Source organism: Triturus cristatus, chromosome 10 (assembly GCF_964204655.1).
Source record: "Triturus cristatus chromosome 10, aTriCri1.1, whole genome shotgun sequence".
NCBI lineage: Eukaryota > Metazoa > Chordata > Amphibia > Caudata > Salamandridae > Triturus > Triturus cristatus.
Window position 1 is genome coordinate 873,126,577 of NC_140593.1, and position 14,780 is coordinate 873,141,356.

Sequence of the window (14,780 nt, forward strand, 5' to 3'; positions counted from 1 at the left end):
GGGTACAAAATCTTACAACTTAACAGGAAAGGCGGTAAGAGAGGAGGGGGGACAGCAATCGTGTACAAAGAGCATTTTACATGTATCCCCATTTCGGTCACTAAAGCAGGCACACATGAGATTCTAGCGTTCTCAGTGTCTGTGGATGAACATAAACTGTTTAAAGGGGCGGTCATTTACAACTCGCAAGGGTATTACCCTGGCTTAAGTTCTAATTTACTAACACAACTTCTCCCCCTTTGCCTGAAGCAAAATGAGTTTTTAGTTATAGGAGACTTCAATCTTCATTACGAAGAGCCCTCCAACCCAGGAGTTAAACATCTTGACAATGACATGGCCATATTACAACTATCTCAAAGGATTTGTACACCAACTCTTGTGGCCGGCCACACCCTCGATCTACTGTTCTCCAACATGGACTCATTATGTATTCAGGAAATCAAACCCTTACTATGGACGGATCATTTCTTAATCTCCTTTTCTTTTAGTCGACCCACATATATACCAAAGTCCGAGTTGAAGGGTCAGCCAAGGTCCAGGGCCTGGGGACAAATCACGGAGGATTCTTTTGGTACCTTTTTCTCCTGTACTTCGAAGCTGTTGTTCCAAAACTCTACATGCACATTAGCCACACAGCTACAGTGTGACATTGAAGAAACACTCGATCAGTGCGCTCCTAAACTGATTCGGCCATTAGCCACTAAAAAATCTGAAAAATGGTATACCCTAAATTTAAAACTTATGAAAAGAGAGTGCATCAAGTACTACTCTGAAAGAATTGAAAAAACAGGAAGTTCCTCTAAAGAACTTTATAAAATAATTCAAGAACTTTGCAAGTCTACTTTGATGTCACAATCTATGGCTCCCTCCTCAGAGAACTGTGAGCTACTTAATAATTTCTTCATAAATAAAGTGACAAAAATGTATACAAGCTTCTCTGCTTTAAATAGTGAAGACTTTAAGGATTGGGAAAATTTAGCCCCCCATCCTGCAGCGCCCAACCACCTATATAGGCTGACATCTCTTTCTGAGGAACAAGTAACCAAAGCCATGATAGAAGTTAAGGCAGGCTCCCCGTTAGATCCATGTCCGCATTTCATTTTCTGACGTCTGGTCTCGGTACTCTGTCCCTATGTTACTAAAGCTCTTAATCAATCACTAGAGATTGCCTCTTTTCCAGATATCTGGAAAAAACTGTTGTTTTTCCCCTTTTAAAAAAGCCAGGTCTGGAAATTTATGATCCTGCCAACTACAGACCAATATCTCAATTACCGTATCTATCAAAGGTCCTAGAAAAATTGGTTAACAAACAACTCACGACCTTTATTGAATCCAATAATTTACTTGACTCCTCACAGACCGGATTTAGGGCTAATAATAGTACTGAGGCTACTTTACTAGCTGTGTCAGACAACATCAGGTCTTTAGTCGATCAGGGCAAAGCTGTGGCACTGAGTCTTTTGGATCTTACAGCGGCCTTCGACACTGTATCTCATGACAAACTACTACGAACCCTGCACGAGAAGGGACTATGCTCAAATGCTTTAGCATGGTTTGCATAATTTCTCAAGAACCGAACCCAAATAATTCAAATGGGACCCTTCTCCTCCTCCGCTAAGAGCATTGATTATGGAGTACCACAGGGAGCTACTCTGAGCCCCACGCTTTTTAATATATATGTTTCCTCTTTGGCAGACATCAGCAGGAAATGGGGCTTTGATATATGCTCCTATGCCGACGATACACAACTGATAATTCCTCTGTCTGATAGGTTGACAAAAGTAGATTCTAAGGACAACCTTATTAACTGTCTTACCGAAATAGCAAACTGGATGTCTGAACACTGTCTAAAACTCAATGCCGGAAAATCGGAGATCTTACTTTTTGGAGGAGCTCAGACAATCTGGGACAACAGTTGGTGGCCCCAGGTTCTGGGAACTGCTCCTGCACCTAGGCAGGCCGCCAAGAATCTGGGTTTTATCTTTGATAATGCTCTGTCCATGCAGAACCAAGTACGTTCAGTATGTGGGAAAGGTTTTGCTATTCTAATACTTCTTAGAAGACTTTTCCCATGGATTCCTTTAAACTGTAGGAAAACCGTGACACAAGCACTACTGGTGAGCAATCTGGACTACGGTAATGCACTATATATGGGCATGGCTGATTACCTGTTCACCAGATTACAAGTAGTCCAAAATGCAGCTGCCAAACTGATTTGCAATAAGACTAGGTTTAGTTCTGCCACCTTTTGCATGAAAGAATTACATTGGCTACCTGTACGCCAAAGAGCTAATTTTAAGCTGATGTGTTTCGCACATAGAACGCTTTATAGAACTGGCCCTCAAATCCTATACGGGAGACTAAGATTTCACGTACCTTTGTGTAATCTTAGATCCCGTCATCAGGCATTAGCATCAGTCAAGCGTATGTCCAAAGTCAGGATGGGCGATCGCTCATTCTCTAAATTAGCAGCGGTCAATTGGAATAAACTTCCTCTTGATTTACGTCTGACTGAAGAATATTTAATGTTCAGGAAAAAACTAAAAACCCACTTATTTCCCAGCTACTAAACTGCAATTTAAACTTCTTCATGTTTACACTTGATTGTGTTTCACAGCGCCGTGATGTCCCCTGGGATGAGTGTTGCGCTCTACAAATACAAATACAAATACAAATACATGGCCTTGTAGATATGGGTCTGCACTTTGCGCCGCCAGAGCGTCATAAAAAGTGATGCGCTTGCAGTGCAAGGGGCTAGTAAAGAAGACCCTAAGGGGCAGATTTACAAGCCCCATGCGCCACCAGTATGCCCGTTGTTGTGCCGCAGCTTCAGTCACCGAGGAGGGGGAGCGGGACTAGGACTCAGAGTCCCAGGCTCCCTTACGGCCTGCATTCACCGCCGCTGACGCCACTCATCCAAAGCCTGTAGGTGCTATTTAATCTTTAGAGGGCTCCCGCAGCGCGGGAAGCCCGTTGTTGTGCCGCAGCTTTAGTCACCGAGGAGGGGGGAGCGAGGCTAGGACTCAGAGTCCCAGGCTCCCTTGCTGCCCGCATTCATCGCCGCTGACTCCACTCATCCGCGCCTGGAGGCGCTATTTTATCTTTGGAGGGCTCCTGCAGCGCGGGAAGCCCATTGTTGTGCCGCAGCTTCAGTCACCGAGGAGGCGGGAGCGGGACTAGGACTCAGAGTCCAATGGCTCCCTTGCGGCCCGCATTCATCGCCGCTGACGCCACTCATCCGCGCCTGGAGGCGCTATTTAATCTTTGGAGGGCTCACGCAGCTCTGGAAGCCCGTTGTTGTGCCCCAGCTTCAGGCACCAAGGAGGGGGGAGTGGGAATAGGACTCAGAGTCCCAGGCTCCCTTGCGGCCCTCATTCACTGCCGCTGACGCCACTCATCCGCGACTGGAGGCGCTATTTAATCTTTGGAGGGCTCCCGCAGCGCGAGACACACGCGGGCGTGCCTGAGCCGCACCCAGGCAAAGCCCGGGCCAAGGGCGGGCCCATCTGCGCCCGTCCGCGGCAGGACAAGGCTGGGCTGGGCCTATTCTCTTGGAATTATCTCTTTTGTACTGTACCTAGACCTTGATCTACAAACTGCGAGAAGGTAAAACATTTTCTCTTATCTGTCCTGTTCGAGTATTTTGCATCATGGGAAAGCAAAAAGTCACCCTCACATCCAAGACAGGTAGTAGGGGCCTTAACTAAGGAAATAGAAATTGCGGAGCGAAGACTCTCATTAGCACACTTTCTGGCTACTGCAGTCCCAAATGTTTCTCAAGTAACTACTTTGGAACTTGTTACGGTCCAGAGACCACCCCCTCCTTTATCTCCAACTGTAATTATCCCAAGTCAGTATCCTACGCATACACTTATCGAAGGGGCTGATTTAACATCTTGTCCAGAGGCAACAGGTCCTGTACTGCCAGCTGCTGAAGGGCAACGTAAACGAACAGACTTGGCGGTGGGGAGGGTGAAATAAAAGGACACTCACCGAGGGTCAAGAGAACCAAGCAAACACACCTAGTTGGAAATACCTCTAGGATTTGGTCAGGTGGAGGGAAAAGTAGTGCAACAAATGAAGTAGATAACATTGTTGATAAACTTAGTAGAATTGTACATGAGGCCCTGACACCCATCCAATCTAGATTAGCCTGTATTGAGGATCATCTTGCTCAAGTGGTGTCAGGTTTAGGTACCAAGACGGCTACTTACAACCAACCTGATAATGCTTTTTGTTCAAGGATCTTAAATTTGAAACACCATGAGGTAATCCCCAGTGTCTTGATGAATGGCCCAACCTCCGTGAGTGTACCATCTTCTGCAAATAGCCATATCCTGAGTACAGAGCACCTTCCTCTTAGTGCCAGTGCCAGTATTTATTATTTGGCCTTTACAACACAGGATTCAACTCTGGCTGGGAACCCCCGCAGGAACAGTGAAAACCTGGGTCAGGGCGACACAAATCAGCCAAGAATGACCATGAAAGATAGGGGTATACATTCACGAGGGATTTTAAACACTACTGGTCCAAGGCAGGATTTAAAAAACAGGGGGGCTGCTCAAGACGTCCTAAATTTACCACCGGAATGTACACCATATATCGGGATTTTGAAAGGAGTGCCCTGTCTGGCTCCTAGCCAGCAAGAAACTTGCCAAAGCCATATCAACAAATCAGCTCATTGGTCTTATAAGAAAATCTCACCGAAGCTAAACTGGTCAGACAAAATTATAATGGCTAGGCGAGTGAGCTGGCTAGGTTACACGATTAAACACAGGGTAGGGGACTGTGTCGTGCTTAACTTTAATAATGCATGGTGTGCCTGTTTTGCCCTAACGCACTTAAGAGATTTGCCTGGTGATTTGATGGAAATCCACCGTCTGGGTTTCTTTTACCTCCCATATTGTGAAGCTATAGTTAGAAAACCGCTTGTAAGGATAGATTCAAATTTAGAACCTCCCATACAGCCTCCCTCATTCGTCCATCCTAATAGGTTGGATGCTCTTTCAGGTTTGATTGAAATTGATTGACTAATTGGGTGTCCTAGCCAATTAGCTGTTGTATTTGGGCTGGGTCTGAATTGTAATATTCAAGGGAAAGAAATTAATTTAGATGAACATAGTGATGGGGGCCTGATGGATTTACTTGAATCCCCCTCCTCTAGAAGAAATATTAGTAGGGAGAACCAAGATAAAGAAATAGTCTACCCACTGACCCCAAATGTTAGTACTTCAAGTCAGGTGCCATACCTGCCTCCTATCGTAGTTGAGCATGTTACGGATGATAAACCTGAGGGCCTGGTAAATCAAGGTCACATAAAGGCTTCAATCGAGACCTCTATCGGTCAAGTACTGCACTCGCTTTTTACCTTAGGTGAACAAACCACGATTGATGAGTCAGGGGGATTGGTTAACCAGGGTCACATAAAGACTTCACTAAAATGTATTTCATGGAACATAGCAGGAATTCGTTCCAAAATGACTGATGAGGTGTGGCTAACTTATATTAGAGGCTTTGATGTTATTTGTCTACAGGAGACGTGGTATAGGGAAGACATAGCGCTGAATGGTTACTGTTCTTATACGGTTCATGCAACACCTTCCCCAGTGGGAAGAGCTAAAGGAAGGCTAGTGGTGTTGATTGCAGTTAAATTCGAGGCCATAAAAATCACCCCTGTTGTTATATCTTCGTGGTAACAATTAATTCTAATCTCTAACATGCTACAGGTTAAGCTTCTAATTGTGAACTGGTACTACAATATTTTTAGCCAAAACAATTGTCAGGTTATTGAGGCTTTGCAGGCTGAAATTAACAAAACCTCTGAGAAATAGAACCACTATGCATCTTGTGGGTAGGTGATTTTAATTGTTCTTCCAGCCCATATAGTTCCACCATGCTTGTGGGTTGCTAAACACAGAGGGGCAGCCTCTCCCGCACTTCATTCATACTTCCCACAGTGAGGCCCTAAACTCTATTATTATGGAAAACGATTTGGGCCTCATTAATGATTTAGCTAGTAACTGCCTAATGCAGTGTAGCACCTTTGTTGGAGGGGGTAGGGAAAGCTTTATCGATTTTATGTTCATCTCACGGAAGTTCATAACGCTTGTTGATGATTTTAAGGTGGAGCCAAACAATGTTCGCGATCACAATCCCTCGATAGCTACCTTTAGTATAATAGCCCAGCCTGGAATGGTTGATGATTGCCCTATACGTTTCAATTCTAATAAAGTGGTAAGACTCAACTGGAACAAAGTAAATCCATCTGAATTTGAGGCAAAAACTGTTATAGCTAACTATGACTCAATCAAGAGGTGTCTCCATTATGGTTTGTCACCAGCCAAGATCATCCATGATTTCAAACTGATATACTCAGACATAGCTAAAATCCTGACCAAATCAATTAAGGCCAGGAATTTCCCTCAGACAAGGTGGTTTAATGCTGCTTGTTCAAAAGCTCAAAAAATAATAAAATCGGCTCTCCACGCTAATCCTCGTCATTGGGCACAAATTAAAAATGTCAGGAAGCTTTATAAAACTATAGTTAAGCAGAGAAAGGAAGAACTAAGGTCAATAGCCTGGGATGACCTGGAGAGAGCTAGCTCCCTCAAAGACTCCAAAAGCTTCTGGGAGGTTATAAATCGTCCCTTTTTTACAGAAGAGGTGAGGAAGATAGATTCGTTGACCCCAGGGGCGGTTCGGGAAACTCATTTTGCGGCCATATTTAATCCTTATGGCCAATTCTAGAGGCTTCAAGTTTTAGCGGCAGGTTCCTGCCGCTAAAACAGCGATAATGTTATCGCCGGTCTTGCTAATATGCCCCAAAGTTATTTTGACTTGACATCACTTTTTGTGACGTACTGATAGAGCATGTTACTGCTCCATATTTACAATGACAGGAAAAGCCACCCTGCGTGGCTTTCCTTGTAAATACAGTCCCTTTACACGCAGCACTTTGCGTAAAAGGGGCATTCCATGGGTGTTGCTGTGGGTGTTCCCGCGCAACACCCATGGAAACAGACACATTTCCAGATTTACGAGGAATCGTAAATCTGGAAATGCGTCAGAATGCGAGGCGCAACGAGGAGAAATGTTTTTATTTATCCTCGTTTTTTCCGCTTTCAATGCGTGCTGCATTCTACAGCATGCATTGAAAGAGGAAAATGCCTGTAGTGATTGTTTTTGTGAAGGAAGGTGCCCCTTCCTGCACAAAAACAATCTCCCCATGACGCAGGCATCTTTGCCCCATGGTGCAAGGGTGCCTACGCCGGCGCATGGCAGCTGTTTGTGCGCCAGCGCAGGGGAGAGCATAGGAATGCGACATATCATTGTAAATATGTTACATTCCTGTGCTTTGGAAGTGCTGCAGCGTAGCGCAGCTAAAGGGCTTGCGGTGCCACGCTGCTGCACTTCTTTGTAAATCGGCCCCTAAGTGTTTTGTGGGAAAATTGATGGTGTGACCATCTATTTTATTAGATAAAGTACCCCCTGCTGTACATTATAAGGATATTGCAAGTCACCTTGGAGTTCCATAACCTTCTAAAGGAACTCATCCATCGCTTTGTTGCTCTATATCATGGGTACTCACAAACTTTCTCTCGGGGCCAAATTTACAGTGTGGTTTGCGGCCGAGGGCCGCACAGGTGGGGCCGGAGTCGGAGGGGCGGGGCTAAAGCAAAACAAAATTGTGACCATGAGGTTGAACACAGGTCCCTGCAACAGACACCTTCGTCCACTGAGCCACCAGACCCGGCAAACACACATCTCTCTCCATCTCTCTCCATCTCTCTCTCCATCTCTCTCTCTCTCTCTCTCCCCCCTCCCTTCCTCCCCTTCCTCCCTCTCTCCCTCTCTCTCTCTCCCCCTCCCTCCCCCTCCCTCCCTCCCTCCCTCTCTCTCCCTGTATCTCTCCCACTGTCTCTCCCCCTGTTGCCCTCCCTCTGTCACCCTCCCCCCTCCGTTTCCCTCCCCCCTCCGTCTCCCTCCCTCTTCTGTCGCCCTCCCTCTTCCGTCGCCCTCCCTCTTCGTTCGCCCTCCCTCTGTCGCCCTCCCTCTGTCGCCCTCCCTCTCCCTCTGTCTCCCTCCCTCTCCCTCTGTCTCCCTCCCTCTCTCTCTGTCTCTCTACCTCTGTCTCCCTCTCCCTCCCTCTGTCTCCCTCCCTGTCTCCCTCCCCCTCTGTCTCCCTCCCTCTGTCTCTCTACCTCTGTCTCCCTCTCTCTCCCTCTGTCTCCCTCCCTGTCTCCCTCTCCCTCCCTTTGTCTCCCTCGTCTCCCTTCCTCTCTCTCCGTCTCCCTCCGTCTCCCTCCCTCTCGCTCTGTCTCCTTCCCTCTCTCTCTGTCTCCCTCCCTCCCTCTGTCTCCCTCCCTCTCCCTCCGTCTCCCTCCCTCCCTCTGTCTCCCTCCCTTCCTCTGTCTCCCTCCATCTCCCTCCCTCCCTCTGTCTCCCTCTCCCTCCCTCCCTCTGTCTTCCTCCCTCCATCTCCCTCCCTCCCTCTGTCTCCCTCACTCCGTCACCCTCCATCTCCCTCCCTCCCTCTGTCTCCCTCACTCCGTCTCTCTCCATCTCCCTCCCTCCCTCTGTCTCCCTCACTCCGTCTCTCTCTCTGTCTCCCTCCCTCTCCCTCCATCTCTCTCCCTCTCCCTCCCTCCCTCTGTCACCCTCCGTCTCCCTCCCTCCATCTCCCTCCCTCTGTCTCCCTCTGTCTCCCTCCCTCTCTCTCTGTCTCCCTCCGTCTCCTTCCCTCTCTCTCCGTCTCCCTCCCTCTCTCTCTGTCTCCCTCCCTCCCTCTGTCTCCCTCCCTCTCCCTCCGTCTCCCTCCCTCCATCTCCCTCCCTCCCTCTGTCTCCCTCCATCTCCCTGTCTCCCTCTGTCTCCCTCTCCCTCCATCCCTCTGTCTTCCTCCCTCCATCTCCCTCCCTCTGTCTCCCTCACTCCGTCTCCCTCCATCTCCCTCCCTCCCTCTGTCTCCCTCCAGGGGCGGTGGGTGAGATTTTAAAGTGGTGGGGCGCAAACGAATTAGCATACAGCACCGTAGCGAGCGAGCGCAGCGAGCGAGCCCGCACCCCAAAAGGGGGGTTTGGGGGGGTTACCCCCCCCCAAGAAAATTTTGGAAAAAAAGAAGAAAAAGCGTGCATTTTCAAGCAAATTTGAGAAAGCAGGAAGGTTAATAAAGCAATTGTGAAAGTGCAGTTATTACATTAATAGATGGCATAACATAGGTAGCTGCTTATTGAGTATTACCACAGAGCTTCATACATTCTGTCCTATTATGCTCAGGTGCTGAATTCAGACTATAAGACTCATGGAAATCTCAGCTCTAAGAGTAGATGTGTCCAACATAGTTCCAGGAGGGCCAAATCCACGCCAGATTTTCAGGATAAAATAAGTGTCGGTAGAATTAATCTAAATGCTACTCATTTACATACTAATTAGATATTTTGAATCTGTGATGATGGATCCGGCTCTCCTGGACCCCTGCTTTAGAAAATGGCAATTTTGTGTAACGTGTGTTGCTTTTTGCTGCACCCTAAAATGGATACCTTAGCTACCGTTAGGGAAGCGCCAGCCTCAAATCAGAGATAACATCTAATAGAAAAACATAATAGTAAAGGGTACACTTATTTAAAGAGACAGCATGCATTTTACACAGGGCCGTCAGACAGAAGGGGCTTTTGATTTAGGACTGTACTTTACAAGGCCCTTCGTTGCTGCTTCAAATGTATACATTATAAAAACAGGTCTTGCTTGCTTTTGTGGCATAATCGCAACATGGCAGATAATGGCGGCCGCCTATAAATGGCACCATATATTAGTGTAGCCTTCAAACTTACATAATTTATTTCTAGTCTGAACGACATGGTCATGCTGCCGGAAAACCATCTTACTGCCTGATTTTACTGTCTTTATGATTACCAAAAGCACACGGTACTCCTCTGTGAAGGAAGATTTCAAATGGAGTCCCATCTCTGCTCCCAGAACCCTCGGAATATTTGTGTTGAGTGTCAAGCAATGAAACGTTAGTTGGCATGGTGCTTCAACATAAAACAAAACCAGCATTTGTCACTATGTTTCTGGCGTTTAGCACTAGGGAAGAATAGAGCAAAAACTGGAAACCCAGTGGGATTATCCTGCTAAAAATGTCATCTCCCAGACCCTTGTGTGTTAAAAAAAAACAGTAATAAATACATAAAAGACTTTAGAAAAATTGTCTGACAGAAAAATAAAATTTAAAGTCCTCCTTCCCCTGCTTTGTTTATCATGTCTGTATGGTGGCCAAAAGCATCTCAAAGTAATTTCCTCTGGCTCATTACATTTAATTAAATGCTGCAGGAGGTGCTCAATATTTAGTATAAAGGCAGAAAAAAATGGATGAGGACGCAATAACCTTCATGTGAAGAAAAAAAGAAAATTAGAACAACCCATACGCTGGCGAGGCATTGTGCATTTTTGTTTCCAATCGCCACCGTGCAGAGATGCACATGGAAAAAATTGCCCACCAAGCATATAGTTCTACTCATGTCCATCCGTTTGAAGTATAAAGCCGAAAATAAAACAAACAAACACTCAAAGAAAAATGTTCGTCATTCCATATAAAACATGTAAGAAAAACAAAGAAATTATACATATGAATCAATTGCCGCCATGAGACTCACTGAATCAAAGGGCATAGCGAAAATCCTCCTGTTCCCGACTCGCGCAAACTCGTGTCAATATCCAAACATTGCATTACATGTTGCCGGCCTACATTTTAAAAAATTCATTATAGCAGCCAAATGCAATTCCTATCACGTGCATTGTGCGCAGCATTCAGTGAAGTTTCCAATGTGGCGTACAGCTCGATAGCCTGGTCACATTAAAAAATACAGGCAAGTACCGCAACATGAAATGCGATGCTTGGATATTGACATGAGTCAAAAGGGCCATGTGAGCCAACACCAAAGTGTCTTCGAACGTTACGTAAACTACTGCTGTGGAGTGGCATGTAAAAGGCTTAGTGAATAAGGAATACAACACCCAGAATGCAGCAGAATGCAATAGGTAAATCCAGGGCCGGAGTTCAACACGAGATAGAAGACAACCAATCCCAGGTTCAAAAGTCAAAGGATTGAAAGCCAATGGGCTCAATGACTCAAAACAATGCCTACCACCCAAGCATAAACAAAAACGCCAAATTAACAAGTCCCACACTCAATCCAAAGACAGATGGCATACATTCAATCAAAGACCACGCGTAAGAAGAACCAATACCTCAGAAACCCACGGACAAACCGCAACTTTGAACGCTCCGGAAGAAACACCTTGCTGCAATAAAAAAAAAACATGAACTGGAGTCACTCTTGTCTGAGTATCTGTTAAGGAGTGCAGACATTAAAGACCATCTGTCTGGTTCAGAAGGGTGTGCCTGATTCCCGCTCAAATATCCTGTTCCCAACATAAAAACACTTGTCTAGGAGGAACATTCTTCTATTTCCAGAAAACATAAAATTTGGAAAGGCCCTAAGGACCAGTCTTTAAACATACTGACTGATTTCAACTGTTTAGTTCTGGTCCCACTCAATATAGCAGCAAAATGTCCACAGGCACACATTTGCACTTTCGAAAGCTCAAGATAAATATATAGGTAATGAAATGGTCTGAGGTAAAAAAAAAAAAACAATATTAATTACACCTGGGGTGCGGTATAATAGCTTGGGAGTGGAAAGGGATATACGGTGTGGGAAATGTAAGTGAAGTTGACAGAGGGGAGAAACAGATATGGAAAAACATTACAAAAATCCCTGACCACCAACATTCCTATGGTCTAAGGCTCACAATAAATACAAGCGAACATTTCCAACATGGTTTTTATGCAATAGCACACCTGTCCATCCCTCAATAGCCTAACAACAATCTGCCCAATATTGCAACACTTGTTCAGTTAATTGTTTTTCAACATGTCACATGAGTAGACGAGGGGAAAGAATAAGCTGGGAAATATCGAGTCTTTTTGTATTTTCTTACCATTGAATAAAAGTCTCCTAAAAACGAGTACAAATAACTGAATGCAAAATCAAAGTGCTGTCATTTCTCATAAGTCCGGAAAAATATGTTTTCGTTAAAATTATTTTATGTACTGCAAGGTTACAAAGTCCGTTCTCTGGTCAGTCCATGATTTTTTTAAAAACTGCCTTTGTAATAGGTAATCTAACCACAGTCGCGGCACTCGCGGCACGCAATTCTCGGGGGCGGGGGTTGGGGTTTAATGTAAAATAAAAAACTTGACTTACCTGATCCCGATCCCGCGCGTGCCACCTCTGCGTCCAGTTCCTGGGTCGGTTCGGACTCCGGAGCAGGAGAAGGTCTGGGCAAGTCCGTCTGCAGCAGGAACAACTTCAGACTGCGCGGCAGGTGTCTGCAGCGTCTGGATTGGCTGGCGCCACTGGATTCATCGGCTAGGGCACAGATACGGCCCGCCCACTAGGAGACCGGGGGGCTGCGACGGCCTCTCGGGTCCCCCCTCCCTCGCTCTCCTACTGAACCTATACTAGTGGCTGACAATGCGCATGTTCTGGCTGGTCACAACCTAAACCCGAGCATGCGCACTACGTTCTGCTATCAGATACAGTGACTGTCTGTCACTCAAACCTTGTTGAGTGCTGCTGCAGCCCCGCCCCCACCCCCTTCAGCGGCCGATTGCCGCGCATGTTTAGAATAGTAGCGTCTGCCGTCTTTTATCAGCGGCAGCACGAGAGTGGTGCTTGCACGAATTAGGGCGATGTGTCTAGTGGGGCTACGCCCCAGCGCCCCAATGGACGCACCGCGGCTGTCTCCCTCACTCCGTCTCCCTCCAGCTCCCTCCCTCCCTCTGTCTCCCTCACTTTGTCTCTCTCTCTGTCTCCCTCCCTCTCCCTCCATCTCTCTCCCTCTCCCTCCCTCCCTCTGTCACCCTCCGTCTCCCTCCCTCTGTCTCCCTCTCTGCCTCCCTCTCTGCCTCTCTCTGTCTCCCTTCCTCTCCCTCCATCTCCCTCCGTCTCCCCCAGACTGCGCCTCTCTGTCTCCCTCTCTCTGTCACCCTATGTCTCCCTCCCTCTCCCTCCCTCCGTCACCCTCTGTCATCTCACCCCGTGTGTGTGTCAGCCCTCAGCCCGGGCTGAGACAGCTTCCCAGCGCGCGCAGACACAGCCGCACTGAGACAGCTTCCCAGCACTCACACACAGCCCGCACCCGAGTACTTCACAGGTCTTTAAAAGACCATTTACATGTTAATAAAGCTTTGTTGTATTTCACCTTTTAGGCCCCTGCATCTCCACTTTGACAATCACTGGAATCCCCCAGCCCCCACAGAGCAGAGTCTGAGAGTCCGGGCTGCTAACACTATTATACGGTACTATAAAGTACGGCAGGGAGTACTATGCCCCTTATGACATTACAGACTTCAAAATGTCCAGAATTCCCTCAAGAATTTTTGTTCTTGCATAGTAGAAGCTGTTATGCCAACAGCAGCATCCTTCTCATCTTGCTCCAGCCTTGTCCCTGCCTATTCGTTTCTGTCTGATTTGTCAGTATAAAGTGGTTTTAGTCCTTCATTATCATACAGCAGGCGATGTTTTTAACACCCCTGCAGCCCACTTCATTGCCCTCTCTTCCACCCTCTGACTCCTGCTGGCACACTTCCATCGTCAGCGTGAGGCAGTAAGCTATCTGTGCTTTCGGTGCACTGAGGGAGGTCCGGAGATGTTTGTGTTCAGGGGCCAGTCCCTGCTCATCCAGGTACTAACGAATGGACACAAAAGGGACCCCCTGCAGACTTTTTTAATTCACTACCATCAGCAAGGGCGCCAAATGTCTCTCCGCCCACGCCCAGGGCGCTATGTTAGCAAAGGCCGTCTCTGGGTGCAAACCTTAAGTTTAATAACTGGGGCGAGAATAGGGCATTGGTAGGGTGGTGGCTTTTCTGTTTTTTTGGGCAGTTTCACATAGCGCAAAATCAACCCCAAGGTATTGTAGCGCTTTACATACGCGGCAGTTACATTAAATAAGATAACGTTGGTTTGTGAGGAAAGGAGAAATTAATTTGGTCAGCGTCAATAGATATCACATCAAAACCAATACTAAATCCTAAACTTCCTGTTAGAATTCTTTAAAAAAAATGTTTACCACCGTTAACTAACTTAAAGTTCGAATAATTACTCGTTAGGCATATATTATTTATATACTGGCAATATGCACCCACATGACTAACCATACTTTCTCCCGTACCGTGGCTGATGCTATCGTTGAAGCGAAAGTTTTTATATTCTGTCATTAACCATTAGTAATGATCGTCAGTAATTATCAGACAAGAGTACCACAGGCGGTTGTTAAGCACCTTAGATCTCGAGAGAGTAATCATGAACTCATCCCTCTCCTATCATCATGTTCTGTTTGGTAAGGATCAACCTCACTGACGATACCACTGTCACAAACGTATACAGTACTTACAATAGAGAGATCTTAAGAAAATGAGTGCAAGCGAATTGATAGTCGATATCGGTTTACATTGTTTAGCCGCAGTCTGAAATGTATGATTTGTTTTTCATTATCGTTATGCATAAGCATGGAAAAGGTTCAACAAAAATGGTTCTCTCCGGGTTCCCATTATACTGTGCGATTTTTATTTACATATATTAGCATCTCAAGTAGCCAGGGAGATCAATGGATGCTCTTAGCCCAACAGCGGCAGCCATGTTACAACTCAGAGAAAGCCATTCACCACGTTTGTTTTGGAATTAGTAATTTTAGTAGAGCTCACCTGGGCAGCA

General features: G+C 46.3%; 1 pseudogene; it reads right to left on the minus strand.

Moving 5' to 3' along the window:
- Positions 1–14,312: 14,312 nt before the first annotated feature.
- Positions 14,313–14,429, minus strand: LOC146796144 (U8 small nucleolar RNA; annotated as a pseudogene).
- Positions 14,430–14,780: the final 351 nt, after the last annotated feature.